The 16,377-nt window shown below is 33.6% G+C and overlaps 1 protein-coding gene across 1 annotated transcript in view; it reads left to right on the plus strand.

Annotated features, from left to right (window-relative positions):
* Positions 1-1,712: 1,712 nt before the first annotated feature.
* Positions 1,713-16,377, plus strand: part of LOC143909810 (uncharacterized) — a 231,333-nt gene continuing 216,668 nt past the window's right edge. The window contains exon 1 of the mRNA XM_077428019.1: positions 1,713-1,794. The gene's annotated coding sequence lies outside the window, so the exon portion shown is untranslated. The remainder of the gene's footprint in view (positions 1,795-16,377) is intronic.

Below are 16,377 nucleotides of genomic sequence, written 5' to 3' on the forward strand. Positions count from 1 at the left end.
CCATTATCGAAGTCTTTTCCATGATGGTCACTTCGAACCGGACACCAGTAACCTAGGCCACAACACCAAACGGACAAACCAATAGGAAAAAACGTGGTCGAGAAAAAATGGATGTCAATTAAGAAATCGGTATCGTTCCTTTGTTACTATCCATACCTTTCCAATACTAATAACATGTTTGCTTCTATTTCAGCAATATATTGATTGATGTACAGAGGTACATGACCGCGTGATTGACGCAGAAAATATATAAATAAAAACATAACCTACAAAGACGCATGGGACACAGAGGTAATCCAAAATTATCGGAACGATCACATAAACATCGTAAAGGATATTCAAGTAAGTGAATGTATTCAATCTCAGGCAATCTGTTCAAAAGGCAATCATGTGGGTAGGTCAGTTTTTAAAAATATGTTTTAAAGTATAACAATTAATTAACGCGATTGTATAAAATAATATCGCGCTACGAAGGAATGTTTCATCGGTCGCATCGAATTTCGTATTAAAAGTGTAAAATCAGATGTAGTGTAAAATTAGCAAAGCACGTGGGGAATTATACTTGTAGCCCCAAAGTGGCTTAAACCAAGTACATACCGGTATATTCATATACCGGCAGATCTCTTTGTTTCTTAATGTGTGTAGAAACTTTCTCCCCCCTCCCCCCTCCACAATAAATGTGGAATTATACTTGTAGCCCCAAAGTGGCTTAAACCAAGTACATACCGGTATATTCATATCGGTAGATCTTTGTTTCTTAATGTGTGTAGAAACACCCTCCCCCCCCCCCCCTTCCACGATAAATGTGGAATTATACTTGTAGCCCCAAAGTGGCTTAAACCAAGTACATACCGGTATATTCATACATCGGTAGATCTCTTTGTTTCATAATGTGTGATGAAACAGTGGTGATTTAAAATAAATCACAAGACTTGTAGCCCCAAAGTGGTTTAAATCAAGCACCCACCAATTTAGGGTTGTTATTTCTTCCAAAATATGTTGGATAGATTCTGGTGATAATAGTTAAAGTAGAATATTAAGATTCACGGTTAATCATTGAATATTATTACCTTATCTCTACGAATAGTTCAATTGACAGCTATAGTAGAGAATAACTGTATTTATGAGACGAAATAGTGCAACTTTCTGAAATAAATGTCAAGTGCTGAAAACGAGGAAATAGAAGCTTCGACTTCCAAGTCGCATAAAGGTCGAAATCCAACTAGGGACGTAGAACTTATTAGAGACAGGTCAAGCTCTAGAATACATCAGACTCGAAGTCAGACTCAATCGATAAAAACATTAGCGAAAGAAAATAAAGTAGAAGTTACAATGGCGTCAATAGAATTAAGGTATTCGGGCGCGTTAAAAAGACTAAAGGGAAAAATAGAAAGAACCTCCGAAATAAATGAAGGACAGTATCAAATTATTGAAAAAGCATACGACTATTTCCATAAACTCCATTATGAGTATTTAGATAACCTCACAGATATAGAGCAGGCGGATCAAATAGACGAAGAGTTCGACATGATTTCAATGACAATTCAAAATCTTAAAGCGACATTAGATAGACAATCCATTCAAAATAATCAACTAAAAGTAGAGCAAACAACAATTAAATTTGCTAGAGATAAGTTACCGACGTTGACTATTCCCACATTTCAGGGAGATCCATCTGAATGGCAATCATTTCAACAAGCTTTTAAGAATATAATAGGAAACAAAACGGAATATTCGAATGTCACGAAATTACTATATTTGCATCAATCATTACTCGGTCCCGCTTTAGCAGCTGTATCAGGGTTAGATATTAGCTCAGACAATTATGAAATAACGTGGAGTATTTTAGACAAGCAATACAATTTACCAAGACTTAATCTTAAAACTAGGATCAACTCACTTTGTGACTTAAAATTAATCACAAAGGAATCACATATCGAATTGAGAGATCTATTAAATAAGGTAACGGTGTGTATTAAAAACATTGAATCATTGGGTTACGCGAGAGAAATTTTAGATCCATGGGTAACATGTTTAGTTCTAAGGAAATTACCATTTAGTTTATTAAAGGACTGGGAAACATCTCTGGTTGACAGAGAAATGCCACCGTACGAGAAGTTAGAAACGTTTCTGCAGAATAGATGTAACGTATTACAATCTACTGCATCTGTAATTACGGTGAAAGAATTCCCTCATAACCGTCAACGAATCAGGAGAACTCATGTCGCGAATAAAAACCCATCAAGTAAGGTAAACGCATGTGCATTTTGTCGAAATAATCATTTCATAGGCAAATGTGATAAATTCAAAGCAAAATCCAGTATGGAAAGAAATGAATTCGTTAAATCTAATAACATGTGTTTTAAATGTTTAAATTCATCGCATAAGATAACAAATTGCAAGTCTAACTATAATTGCTTAAGGTGCAAACAAAACCATCACACTTTGTTGCATCAGGACGATACATTTAGTTCCAATAATACGGGAAGGAAGTCAATTAATGCTCATTCTACTCATTTCTCTCAAAGGGAGATAATTTTACCGACGGTACAAGTAGACATTATAACGTCCAATGGAACGGTCGTTAAGGGTCGCACATTATTAGATTCCGGCTCACAAGTCAACTATGTTACCACATCTTTCGCTAAGAAGAATAACTTCAAATTAGAGAAAATCTCTCAAAAAATTGTAGGTATCGCTAATCAAGAAAGTAGCATTCGTCACATCACCAAGGTGACCATAAGGTCTTCAACCACTAATTACTCAACCAAAGTGTTGTGTTTGGTATTACCAGAAATTACTGGCGAAATTCCAACTGTGAAACTGGATCAACAGTTAATTTCAATACCAGCGGGAATTAAGTTATCAGATCCCCTTTGGAATAAACCGACGCCAATCGATTTCTTGCTCGGCGCCGAGATTTGCGTTCATGCTATGAAAGCAGGAACCATCCAGTTAGGAAAAGGTATGCCTATCTTAAAGGATACCGAATTCGGATGGACAATAGTTGGTCCATATCCCGAAGTAAATAATGCTCCAGGGAAGAGCCACATAGGCTTAAGTCAATTAGACAGTCACATTCAAAACTTTTGGATGATCGACCAGGTTCCTATGGTAAAACATCAATCTCTTGAGGAGAAAAGATGTGAGGAACATTTCCAAGCACACACATCACGAGATAAAAACGGTAGATTTTGTGTAGCTTTACCATATAAAAATTCCCCGGTAGTATTAGGAAGTTCATTGCACATTGCGGAGAAAAGACACAAAACTTTGGAAAGACGTTTTTTAGCCAATAATAATTTAAAAATGGAATACAATAAAGTTTTAGAAGAGTACATAAATTTAGGACATATGTCAGAGTGTGAACCTCCGGAGGCACATGAGGTTCATTGTTATTTACCTCATCACGTCGTGGTTAAGGAGTCTAGCCTTACCACTAAATATCGTGTAGTTTTTGATGCGTCCGCAAAGACAACGTCTAATATCTCACTAAATAATATTTTGATGGTGGGACCTAGTGTCCAATCAGATTTGTTAAGTTTACTACTCAACTTTCGACTCCATAAATACGTGATTACTGCGGATATTAAGCAGATGTACCGACAGATTCAAATAGCAGAGAAAAATAAAAATGTACAACGAATCATTTGGCGAACAGATCCCCAGAGTAAATTCAAGCATTACAAGCTTAATACAGTAACATTCGGAACTGCTTCAGCCCCATTTTTAGCTACTAGATGTCTAAATCAGTTAGCAGAGGAGAATAGAAACAAATATCCCATCGCTAGTAAAGTGATCGAACGTGATTTTTATGTTGATGATTTGCTCACGGGAACTAATACTATTGAAGCTGGTAAATTATTAAAGGTTCAACTGGAAACCATATTATTATCAGCCGGTATGCCCTTAAGCAAATGGACATCGAACAACTCCGATATAATCACGGATGTTAAAGCTGACGATTGTTCAGATTTTAACTTCTCTAACGAATCACACAAAACTTTAGGTTTATTTTGGAAACCGCGGGAAGACGTTTTTGTATTTAAGGTTCAAACCGAAGTCGAGACTGACAATATAACAAAAAGAAACTTTTTATCAGTAATTAGTCAGATCTTCGACCCATTAGGACTATTATCTCCATTGTTAATTAATTATAAGATATTAATGCAATCTGTCTGGCAACAAACCATTGGTTGGGATGAATTCATTCCTCAGACAATCTTCAAAAAATGGAAAGATTGTCAATTATCCAATACAGTCATGAAACTTTATAAAATTCCTAGATTGATAATACTAAATAATGTCATTAATATACAGGCACACGGATTTTGTGACGCATCCGAGAAAGCTTATGGTGCTTGTATTTATGTAAAATGTACTGATCAATTGGGAAATTCCAAATGTCATCTTGTGTGTTCTCGTTCGAGAGTCGCTCCGCTCAGTTTTGTAACTATTCCGCGTTTAGAGCTGTGCTCCGCTATGTTATTATCAAAGTTAATGAAGTCAACAATAGACCAATTAACAATTCATATTAATGAAAAATATTATTGGACGGATTCAACCGTCGCATTGCATTGGATTAGAGGAGAGTCATGTAAATGGACCACCTTCGTTGCCAATCGAGTGGCCGAAATCCAATCAATATCTCAACCCATTGAGTGGTACCATGTCTCCTCTACAGACAATCCAGCAGATTTAATTTCTCGAGGGACTCAACCATCAGAATTAAATCATAATTCGTTATGGTGGGACGGCCCTAGTTGGTTGAAATTAGACGAATCACGATGGCCTCGAAGACCTCCTGAGATCACAATAGATCTTCCAGAGAGAAGGGTAGTCACTAACGCTACCCTTGTGAGGGAAAATAATTGGATAGATAAACATTCTCATCTTCCAAGACTCCTTCGAGTTTTATCATATGTTCGTCGGCCACTAAGGAATAAACAATTAAACGTTAAAGAAAATAACGAACCGTCCGCTTTAGAATTAAAAGATGCTTTAAATAATTTGATAAGGTTATCGCAAATGGAATCATTTCCATTGGAATATCGTTTGCTGAGCAAGGGACATCCAATTCCCAGTAGCAGTAAATTAGCTAAATTGTCCCCTCTATTCCACGAGAATTTAATTTGTGTTGGAAGTAGACTTCCTCTGGGAACAACTCTATCAACGTCACCCATTATCTTGTCAAATAAGCATAAACTTACACACATGATTGTCCGAGATGCGCACTTGAAATATATTCACTTGGGTACTCAAGCCTTACTGTCGTTATTGCGGCAGACCTATTGGCCATTGGCCGGACATAATACTGTCAAAGGAGTGGTGCGTTCATGTGTCATTTGTTTCAGAAATAAACCACTGTCACACAATAGATTAATGGGATTACTCCCGCTTGAACGTACCACTGCGAATTTTCCTTTCAGTCATGTGGGGATAGATTTCGCAGGACCTTTTCCTGTGAAGAGTGGTTGCAATAAGAATTCTAAGATAATTAAGGGTTACGTTTGTGTCTTTGTGTGTTTTTCCAGTAAGGCAGTTCACTTGGAACTTGTCGGAGACTTAACGAGTTCAAATTTCTTAAATTGTTTAAGAAGATTCGTAGCCAGACGTGGCAGGCCCAATACGATATATTCCGACAATGCTACTAACTTTGTCGGTGCAAGTCGTGAACTCGTTAATTTAGTAAAATTAATTTACGAACGTCCTCATGAGGAGAAGCTACTACGGTATGTAGCCTCCGAAGGGATTCGTTGGAAGTTTAACCCGCCAAGGGCGCCTCACATGGGAGGGCTGTGGGAAGCAGCGGTTAAATCCATGAAGATTCATTTAAACAAGGTGTTAAAGGCCACCACCTTAAATTTCGAATCATTTTGTACGGTATTGACTCAAATAGAAGCTTGCATGAATTCCCGTCCTCTTAGTCCCTTGTCTTCGGATCCACTAGACCTTTTACCCCTCACACCTGGACATTTCTTAATTGGCAGATCCTTACTCGCTCTTCCAATGGAGGTTAAATATAACACTAATGTCCATGCCAATCTGCTTCAGATACAATTGACCACAGCAGCATTTTGGAAACGTTGGTCGGCGGAATATTTACATTCTTTGCAGTTACGACACAAATGGAAGAAGGACTCGAGCAACAATCTGAGTGTGGGTCAAATGGTCCTGTTAAAGGAGGAACACATGCTGCCAACCCGATGGGTCGTGGGTCGAGTCACTAAATTGTATCCCGGACCAGATGGCAGAGTTCGAGTCGTCGACGTCTTTACTGCCAGCGGAGAGTTTCGTCGGTCCAGTCATCTAGTGGCGCCATTGCCGATTCTACCACAAGGACCACTTGACAGGAAGGAAGATCAGCAAGAGGGAGGAGAAACAGCAGCTTCAATTCCGTCAACTTCGGTAGCTTAGTTTAACCCGAAGACACTACCCCCAACTCATATTACTTATTAGATGTAATCATGAGTTTAAATCAGTCAATGTTAATAGTAGTACTCCGTAATTCACTTTAATTGTGTTGTGTGTATAATTTAAGCTATTTTCATTTTAACATTCGGCAGTATATATCTCCGAATTTAATCTAATCATTTTGTCTTTATAATATAAGACTTGTCTCATGTCATCACTCGGAAGGATTATATCCGAGTTTAAAATAAACTGTTCAAATTTGACAGTTAAAATTAGATTCATGATTTGTTAATGTTAGTCTCCAAGCCACACTTAATGGAGCATCTTAAATTATTTCATGTCTACTTAATTATAACCTGCCGGGAGTCATCCGCAGGTCTTATGTTTCTTGTTATGAAAACATAAGTTAACTCTTACTGTTTATAGTATTTATGTGAATCATAGAATAAGTAAATATTATAATACTGAACATTTCGATGTAACGTAGAGACATCTATAATCATAGTTCGCCTTCATTTCCTGCTTGTAGGAATGAATGAATGACTTTCCAATTTACTTTTAATTTAGCAATGTTTGTGCTACTTGTTGATGAAATCAAGTTAACTTAGGAGCATTACACTCACTAATCAAGTTTAGTTGATCGGTAATAGCTGATCTGTCTTGACAACTGTAACAGTGTCAACATTGTATTGTCTAAGTTAACATCAAGATGAGGAATGCTTAAGTTTTAAACCATATACAGTCCACTCTCTCTTCTTTAAAGTAAACTTATCTTGTAATGCTTATTCACAGCTTCAAAGGAGATTTCAAAAATTTTAATGTAAAGAGAAACAACATTCACCAGAGGTATACCTATAAGTTGAAATATTACTGAACCAATAAATTGATTTTATCCTCACACTGGATGAGGCAAAGGTTTCATTATTCACCCTCTATTTAATTATTTTAAGAGCTATGATTTATTGTAAACGACTCGTCAGTAATGCTGTAACTCTGTAGAATAACTGTATTGTTCAACAGTTTTCCTATGTGGGACTATGTTCCGACTTTTGTAATGACGTGTGGCAAACAGTCTTATTAACTGATTGTCGATTGGCATTATTGACGAGTTGGCATTAGTGTCGGCCCAAGCGGAAATACGCGACGGTCGACAGAGTCACCGAGTAGACGGCGTACGGACAGCTTGTGTTCCGTACGCTCCGCTGGCCCACCACGTGCAAATTTTACATTTCAATAAACTACATCAAACCATTATCGAAGTCTTTTCCAGAACATTTATAAGGATTGTAAATAGGTTTTTGAGCTCTTTTTCCTATTATGCTTTAGATTAACATTAGAATAATATAATACTGTAATTACTAACCAAATTAAATTAAAATTGTAAAATAGAAAATGATCAGTAGATCAGTAGCTATTAAAATAGATATAAGATGTATTGTGAACATAATTTCGTAATAATAAAAAGCATTTAAAAATCAAAAAAAATCAATTCACTTTCTTATAACGAAAGATTGAAAAGAATGAATATCGCTGCATTGGAGACGAGAAGAATCAGAGGCGACTTAATCGAAGTCTTTAAAATAATAATTAATCATTGTAAATGTCATATGTCCAATCTTATTACATTCAACGAAAATACTCACCTCAGAAGTCACTCGCTTAGACTCTAAAAAGAAAAATCTAATAAATTGATCAGAGATTCCTTCATTTCAAACAGAGTGGTTTCAGTTTGGAATCGTCTTCCCAATAATATTGTAATTTCCTATAACCTTAATATGTTTAAGAATAAGTTTGATGTACTTCATAAACTAAAAGGATTTCTGTAATTCTTCTGTTTCTTGTTTACTTTTGTTCTCTTATTTTTATTTTAATACTAGTTGTTTTACCTGGCTTCGCTCAGTATTTGTAATGTAAACAACTTAAACATGGCGAATCTAATAGTAAATATTCATTTGTTTTTTTATTAAATTTATTTTTAATCGAAAAAAAAACATTGAATCGTCATCGAAATTTTTACTTGTTTACGAAATTCCCAACCAAAGATATATACACACATACTTACATACAAAGTCTCTTTCGAAATTATATATTAGATGTACCTATGTACATGTTTGGCCATAAGTGTCGATTTCGAACAACCTGTCATGGCAAATCCTCTTCTATCTTGATATATTTTTATTTTTTGATTTTTTACAGTGATATTTATATTCTGGTGGCTGTCTCGTTCGTGTCATCGTAAGGTGTAGGTATAAGTGTCAAACTAGCTTCGCTTGAAGAATTTCAAATAACTACTTGTTTCTTGTTCGTTGTTGTTCAGTAGTTGTTTTCAATATGCAGGTTGAAGACCTTTCGGTTGGGTGGTTAAAGTTCATTTTTCTTCTCTTGTCGCTAAGCTATTCGCTTTTTTAGGGTTTGATAAAAAAAACACCGTATTTAAATGCGTTACGCTACTTACTTTGTTTAGCCAAAGCTGAAAAGATCAAAAGCAACACGTGCTGATGGCAAAAAATGTTTACGGGAACAACTGAAGCAGCAATCTGTCTTCACAATTAATTGGACAATCTATCGGCAACTATTGAATAAGAAGTACATACATAAATAGGTAGTAGACCTAGCAAAAGCTTTTAAAATTCTTCTTCGTGTAATGAGTCACATTTTTTTAGCTTTATCTGTAGTTAAAGTATTGTTTCGTATTGTTAAGTATAAAACTGGTCTTTTCGTTGTTGACTTTTATTAATTAACCACTATAGTCTCCTCTTTTCAAATATAATTTCACTATAGAAGATTCTCGAATAAAAAAGTTGGGCAATTTTGCGTATCAAAATTGCCAGCTATACAAATATATCGTAAGCAGAAATTTTACGATCGATAAACCTGGAAGAATATCTAATATATAATTTGGAAAGAGAATTTGTATGTAACCTTCGTTCGTTGGTTCGTAGACGACAAATTTGATTTTTTTTTTCAATTCATAGGCGCCGATTCGATTTTTTTCGATTCAAAGGATTCAAAGTCCCCGGAGGCAAAGCCGCCGGGGGCGGAGCCCTAGGGGGCCGGATTCTGGTATACATATAATTTCGAAAGAGACAGTATATATGTTTGTTTGTTCGTGACAGTCAATTTAATAAATTTAATAAAACAAATGGTGCAAACGATCGACAAGCGCCAGACAGACTGAACCACAGTTTAACTGTATGCCTGCTTAAAACGCAATTCTCGACTTCACGAATGATAGATTGCACATCAGATGACGAGTAACCTTTCGATGTGCACAGATGCAATTATTAAAATGGTAATTATTAAAATTGAGTTGGATCTTTCTGGCAAGTTTAATAAGGCAAAATTCGGAACTAAAGTATCAGAAGCACAGAACGTATACAGGGTAGGTATGTCGGGACTTCCGGTAGATTTCGCTTAGTGTAAGTGCGAGCAGTGTGCACGCATAAGGTACACGTGTCGTTAATCTGTGGTTCAGTCTGTCTGGCACTTTTTGATCGTTTGCACCGCGTCGAAAATAAAATTATTCAAATAAATTTAATAAAATGTTTACTATTAGATTAGTTATGCTTAAGCGGTTTATATTACATATACCGAGCCGAATCCGGGTAAAACCACTAGTGATATATAAAACAATGACCAAGGGGGTTCTGTTTGAAAAGTGGAAAACAAAACAGACCAAAATAAAATCAGAGAAGTAAATCTTGTGGCGTTGTAAAACAACACCTGAGGAGGAAGTCTGCAAAGTTTTGGAGTTTACAAAGATGATAAATATATAAAATGACCAATCGATATATTTGTTAAAGGTATCGATACATAGCGGGTACACTGCTTAAAATTACATGCTCAAAAAGGTCATAAGTAAGTTGCAAAATAAGTGGTCTAAACTTCATTAGATAAATCTATACGTGAAATGGCGACCATGACAGTTAAAGTACTAAAGATATAACGATACGTTTATAGACAATTTACTTCATGTGTACATATATAATTTGTAATTAATGTATATTTCATTTGTACGACGACTGTTTCAATTAAATTTATAGCGGAAGATAATAATTTTCAAATGAAAATGTTTTTCTCGGAAGTAAATTTACGAGACGTTTTTTTAAATATATTTTTTAGTTAGATTCATCGTATTATTGTTGTCAGCTTATGAAGTATATCAATCAAAATAATCTCAAAAGCTTTTCAACGTATTTATGACGAAGATTTCTGTGCGAAAACCTCACTTATCTCGTGTTCCATTGCTTAATTTAAATAATTCATTTTAAAATGGGATAATTCTTTTGTTTTTTTTTTTTATTCAATAGCGTATTTCAAATTTTTGTATTGAAAAAAATCACATGCATGTACTCACGGGTGGCTCGTGACTTTAAAAAATGAAATTTATATATTTTTAGTGACATTGTATGCAAAGAAAATGACTTTTAAAAACAAATTATCGACTTTGTTCATTATGTGTTCTGAAAAAGCAAAAATGTAATTTATAAAAAATATTTAATGATAAAATTGTCACATTGTGATTGACAATTTTAGCATACCTTCTCAAAATATAGTTGAAATGTAGAAAAACGTTGACGGTATCGTGTGTTTTTCGAATCGTATTAGAATATAGACGACAGGGGTTGACGTATTCTGCGCCAAAGAGACCTTAACGCAGGAAACTAAAAGTCACCTTCTGTATACAGTAATATGGATCTTTTTTAACTGTATACACAGTGCCACTCGCAAGTGCCAGAGTAGTAGATAAACTGAAGCTGGCGACCACGGGACCACGGCAGATAAGCGATTGCCCCGAACTGATTTACGAACCGGTTCTGCTCACAGTGTAGTGAGCGGGATAAATAAACGCTTGAAGTCCCTTGACGAGAAATCAGCAATATGCAAAATTTGTTGATTTTTTTTGGTTAGGAGAGATTTGTGTGGGGTAGTGCCCAAGTTGCCTTTAAAGACGAGCCGCCACTGATTAATAAGTACATGATGTACTTATTAATCTGATAAAATATCACGACTTTCATCGGTTCTGACTCCGACTCCGACTACACTTTGACTATTTTTGAATATTTTCCTATAATAAATCTAATATATAATTTCGAAAGAGACTTTGTAAGTATTGTCGGTTCATAAATCCGTGATGTCATCGAACAAATGAATATTCAAATAAATTTAAATAAAATAAAACAATTGAAATAAATTTAATAAAATGTGTACTATTAGATTGGCCATGTTTAAGCAGTTTATATTACAAATACTGAGCGAAGCCGCGTAAAAACACTAGTAATATATAATTTCGGAAGAGACTTTGTAAGTTTGTAGTTAAGTATTTTTGTTTGGGAAGTTCGAAAACAAAACAAAGTTTCTATGACGGCAATTCGATTTTTTTTTTCTATTCAAATAAATGAAATAAAAAAAACAAATGAATATTTACTATTAGATACGCCATGTTTAAGCTGTATATATTACAAATACTGAGCGAAGCCGGGTAAAACAATTAGTACCCAATAAATTACAAATTGAACAACAAATTTGGTATCAGTTTTAAACCCTCTGATGACTTCAATAAAACATGCCAAATCTCACAATTCCGAACCAAGACCGTGGTTTTTTTTACACACATATAATACATATATTAATGCAATTTTATACCGAATTTAACCAAAAAGAAATTCATTCCATCCGGAATGCAATTATTTTTAATTAATTACATTACATACATAATTGCTCGAAATAAAAGTCGTACACATATTTGTTTTATAATTTATTTTTTTCATATAGAACGCATTTTATGAGAGCTATTATGTTTTAAGAACGGAATGTACTTTAGGCGGAGAAATATAAATAGATTTCGGATTTATTATAGACTATTTTTGCTTTTATACGGATCGTTATTATTTTATGTCTTTAGTAATTGAAAAAATTTGCGATCCTTCACATTTTTACGGTAGTTGTTTCTGATTTTACTTTTAAGAATTCAAGATGTATTTTATGTGCCACGTTATTTATTGATAGCTAATAAAGTCTTTGAATTATTAATAGGAAAATAAGAGCCTCAGTTCACCTTTTCAACAATTTTACTCTAAAAAAATCTGATAATATTTCATACTTGGACTTTATTCTAAAAATCCGGGTAGATTAATAAACAAATATATATATTATTTCTACGTATTGTATTTGGCAATGAGTCTGCCACTAATTAATTATTATTAGCCGACACTAAAAACCAAGAATTGACGTATTTCTGCCGACGAAAAAAATCTCAGTTTTATGGCTTGTAGATGTAGAATTGTCACATAATAGATTTAATTTTACATAACGAATATTTTTATGTCGTCTGATAATTTAGGAATCCGACTGAAATCGCCGCTCGAACTCTATTTTCGAACAAAAGTCAAGGTTGGAAAAAAATGACGTGCGACGACTTTATTTAAAAACGCACGCCGGACTTGGTCCACTTTCGAAAGACACGATTAAATTCAGACATAATGCTAGAAATTAGATAATGCCTGTAGCTTATGCTCGTATAGAGCAATAGTACGTACATTATCAGCTCACAAAGGATACCTCAGACGTATCCTTACAGGAGTAATTGACCACGGTATAAAAGACGTGACAGATTTCATCACAGTACTGTGGTATAAATTGATAATGGACATCCGTTTCCTCTTCTCAAACACTGTATGTCCTTACATACATAGGTATGCATTGTAGTTATTTGCTAAATTATCGAGCGGTGCACTTTTAATTCTATTAAAAATTAATTCACTACGTATAAGAATAAGTAATGAGACTGTGACTGGTTCAAAATGGAAACTGTTATTTAATGGATGTGAAATTTTGTAAATTCATTCCCATCAATCAGTGTTCTAATATTCGCTTTTGAGCGACGATCCCATTTTTCTCGGCGCGCCTATTTTTCAGGTGAACATTTAATCTTTTCCGTGTAATTTTTTTTCAAAAATTACCTCTATATTTCTGCTCGATCTGTTATATTGTTAAAATTTCATATTTTAGCGTTTTTCGAACTGTATTCAAAAATAAATATAAATATACTCACTCTACTGTTCCAGATATTTTAAAAATCCTATCTTTTAACAATCTTTCTGTCAGGCGACGACTTACTGATGCTACATTCTTCTTTAACCTCATAAATGGTTTCCTTGATTGTTCTCATTTACTGAGTAAGGTTGATTTTAGGATCCCAGTTAGGTATTCTAGACACGTTGCACTCTTTTCACTTAATCCTTTCAATACTAATTCTCAAAAATATTCTTATCTGCAGCGTGTTTATCGTATGTTTAACGGGAAGCTGAATGAGTTTGATCTGTTCGGTATTTCCCTACATCAATTCAGAACTAACATCAAGAGAATCTTGACCGATTGATCCATTTCATCTTCCATTATATTTTATAACCTTTTTCCAATATTTTAACACTTCAGTTTAGTTATGCAATGTGCTATTTAGTCATGTTATAGCTTTTATTCTTTTCCTTTTCATTTGTTTATCTTGTATTTATCTTTTTCATTTGTTTATCTTTGTAAAAATCTGTAATTGGACTCGGATGTTATATATATTATATATTTACTATTTGTTTTTATGCATTACTACATCTTGTTGTCTGTTGATATTTCAATAAATAAAATAAATACTTCGTGAATTACAATTTAAACTTTTCTATACCGATCCAATACGACAACATTTTATTGTACACTAGTTGTTTTACCCGGCTTCGCTCAGTGTTTGTAATATAAACAGCTTAAACATGGCGAATCTACATACATATATATATATATATATATAAACTTTCAATTGTAACGACTCATATTATAATAGGAAATTTTATCAGATAGGCTTTTAGTTATGCAGGAATTGTTAATTTTCATACAATTACACGATATCCTCTCCCTCTCCCGTCCTATGTATTTATGTACATCCTAATATATTTACAGAAAAGTACAAGCATGATGAAAATTTTGGGAAACACTGCTACATAATGAAACGATGCAAAAACCGTAAAGAATTGCGTGCAAATATTCATTTCACTTTTGTTCTGCAGCCGGTTAAATGCGACTCGCTTTTATTATACGTGTTTGAAGCGAGTACTGAATAATTTTACTTTTGCGAAAAAGTACAATTATAAAGTTTTACCTTTATTTGAGTTTTTTTTCGTCAATTTCTTTATAAATTTCACAAAAGGTTTTATATCTACAGTATTAAAGAAATGAATTTTCAACGACAGCGTCATGATTTTGAATAAAAGAAAAGTTCTCTTCGACTTCCTTTTTCATACAACGTGTGACAGGCGAGTGAATTATGTCTTCAATTCTTACATTTATTTATGTAAAAATACTCCGAGTGTTATTTTTGATAATAATTCTTACAAATTTATAAGGTGTTTCGTATAATAATTGCAGAAATTCGCTGTTGATCATTATCGAACATCATTTCTCAGTATATTTTGCTTTCAAGGCCGAATATAGGCATACCGATATCATAATTTTAATTTTTTCCATTGTATTGTACATAAACAATCTCTGTCACAAAATCTCAGAATTCTATGTACCTACAAAATGAATTTATAATGCCAACTCTGCGGTATTTTATTTATTTTCAAACACTTAGTTATTGTGCAGTTATAAATAAAATGTTCCTTTTAGTTATACTTATTTGTCGTTTTTCAGTAAATATTCCGTCAGACGGTGTACATACGATGTGTCTAAAAGTGTTTGCGCAACATTTTGGAGGAGAGTAATATATTTGTGGCATATTTATTTAATTGGTGCATCTTGTGGAATGATTTAAAAGTTAAAGTATCATTTTCAAGGCCGCTTTTGTTAATTGGTGTAAGTCGATACGAAAAAGAGGGATCTGAGCTTTCTTCTTAATTAAATATGGAAAATTTCAAAATCTCGTTCTTAATAACAAACTCACAAATTTTCCAAATTGACGTATTTATTATTCTCCTGTTTTTACTTATTTTACTGTTACATGCAAGAAATACTGGTTTTTTGTGAGTGTACATTTATCATGATTGTAATATACTCGTATGTATGTACATATGTACGGTGACCAGATGTCCCGGATTGGACTTGTAACCGTTTTCGAAAATGAAATACATATTTTGTCATTGAATTATATGTTGTTCATTAAAGTAAAAAATCCTTCGGCTGGTGTATTTGTTCCTGGTAAATGGAAACAACATTTGAGACATCATTTTCACCGAAGACATTGTATATTTATCCATTTAGATAAAAAAAATCTATTATAATACATAAAAAAGTGTACTGGTTTTATCTTACGATTTACCAGGTCAGATATCCAAATAAAAACCAGTACTGAATGGTCACCTTAACATATTATACATACATACATACATACATACATGTTTAAATTTTTCCAAATCCTTATTTTAACTATCAAAACTGTATCTATAATATACAAAAAATACATAAATCCTTAAAATGTATGGCCTAGGGCTTTTAATAAGATATTTTTTTTGTATATTATACTTTCAATTTGAATGCCCCCCACCCCCCTCCTTACCATTTTCTGGATCTGCTAGTGTTTTGGAATTTTTATGAATCCTGTGAAAAGTTTTTAAATAACATGTATTTCATGTAATGAAAGTTCAATAAAAGAAATTCGCTCTGTGGTAAAATACACATAAAAATCTGTTTTTAATTATGGGGGCTAAATAATATTTTTTATTATTAATTATTACTATTTTTAGTAATAGTAATAAAGAGCAGTATAAATAGTAATATGTCCTTTTTTTGATTTTTCAGGTTTGTTTTTATTTTGAAGAATTTTTTTTGTATCTATAAATTACTATTTTAAATTACTTCAATGTATGTGTTAAAAAATTGATTTCGATAAGCATTTTTTTTCATGCGAACCACATTGCAACGGAAAATATATGTGGTCACCTGATTGTAATATTAAATAATAAAATTTTTTGTTCTCTC

Source organism: Arctopsyche grandis, chromosome 3, assembly GCF_051622035.1.
Source record: "Arctopsyche grandis isolate Sample6627 chromosome 3, ASM5162203v2, whole genome shotgun sequence".
NCBI lineage: Eukaryota > Metazoa > Arthropoda > Insecta > Trichoptera > Hydropsychidae > Arctopsyche > Arctopsyche grandis.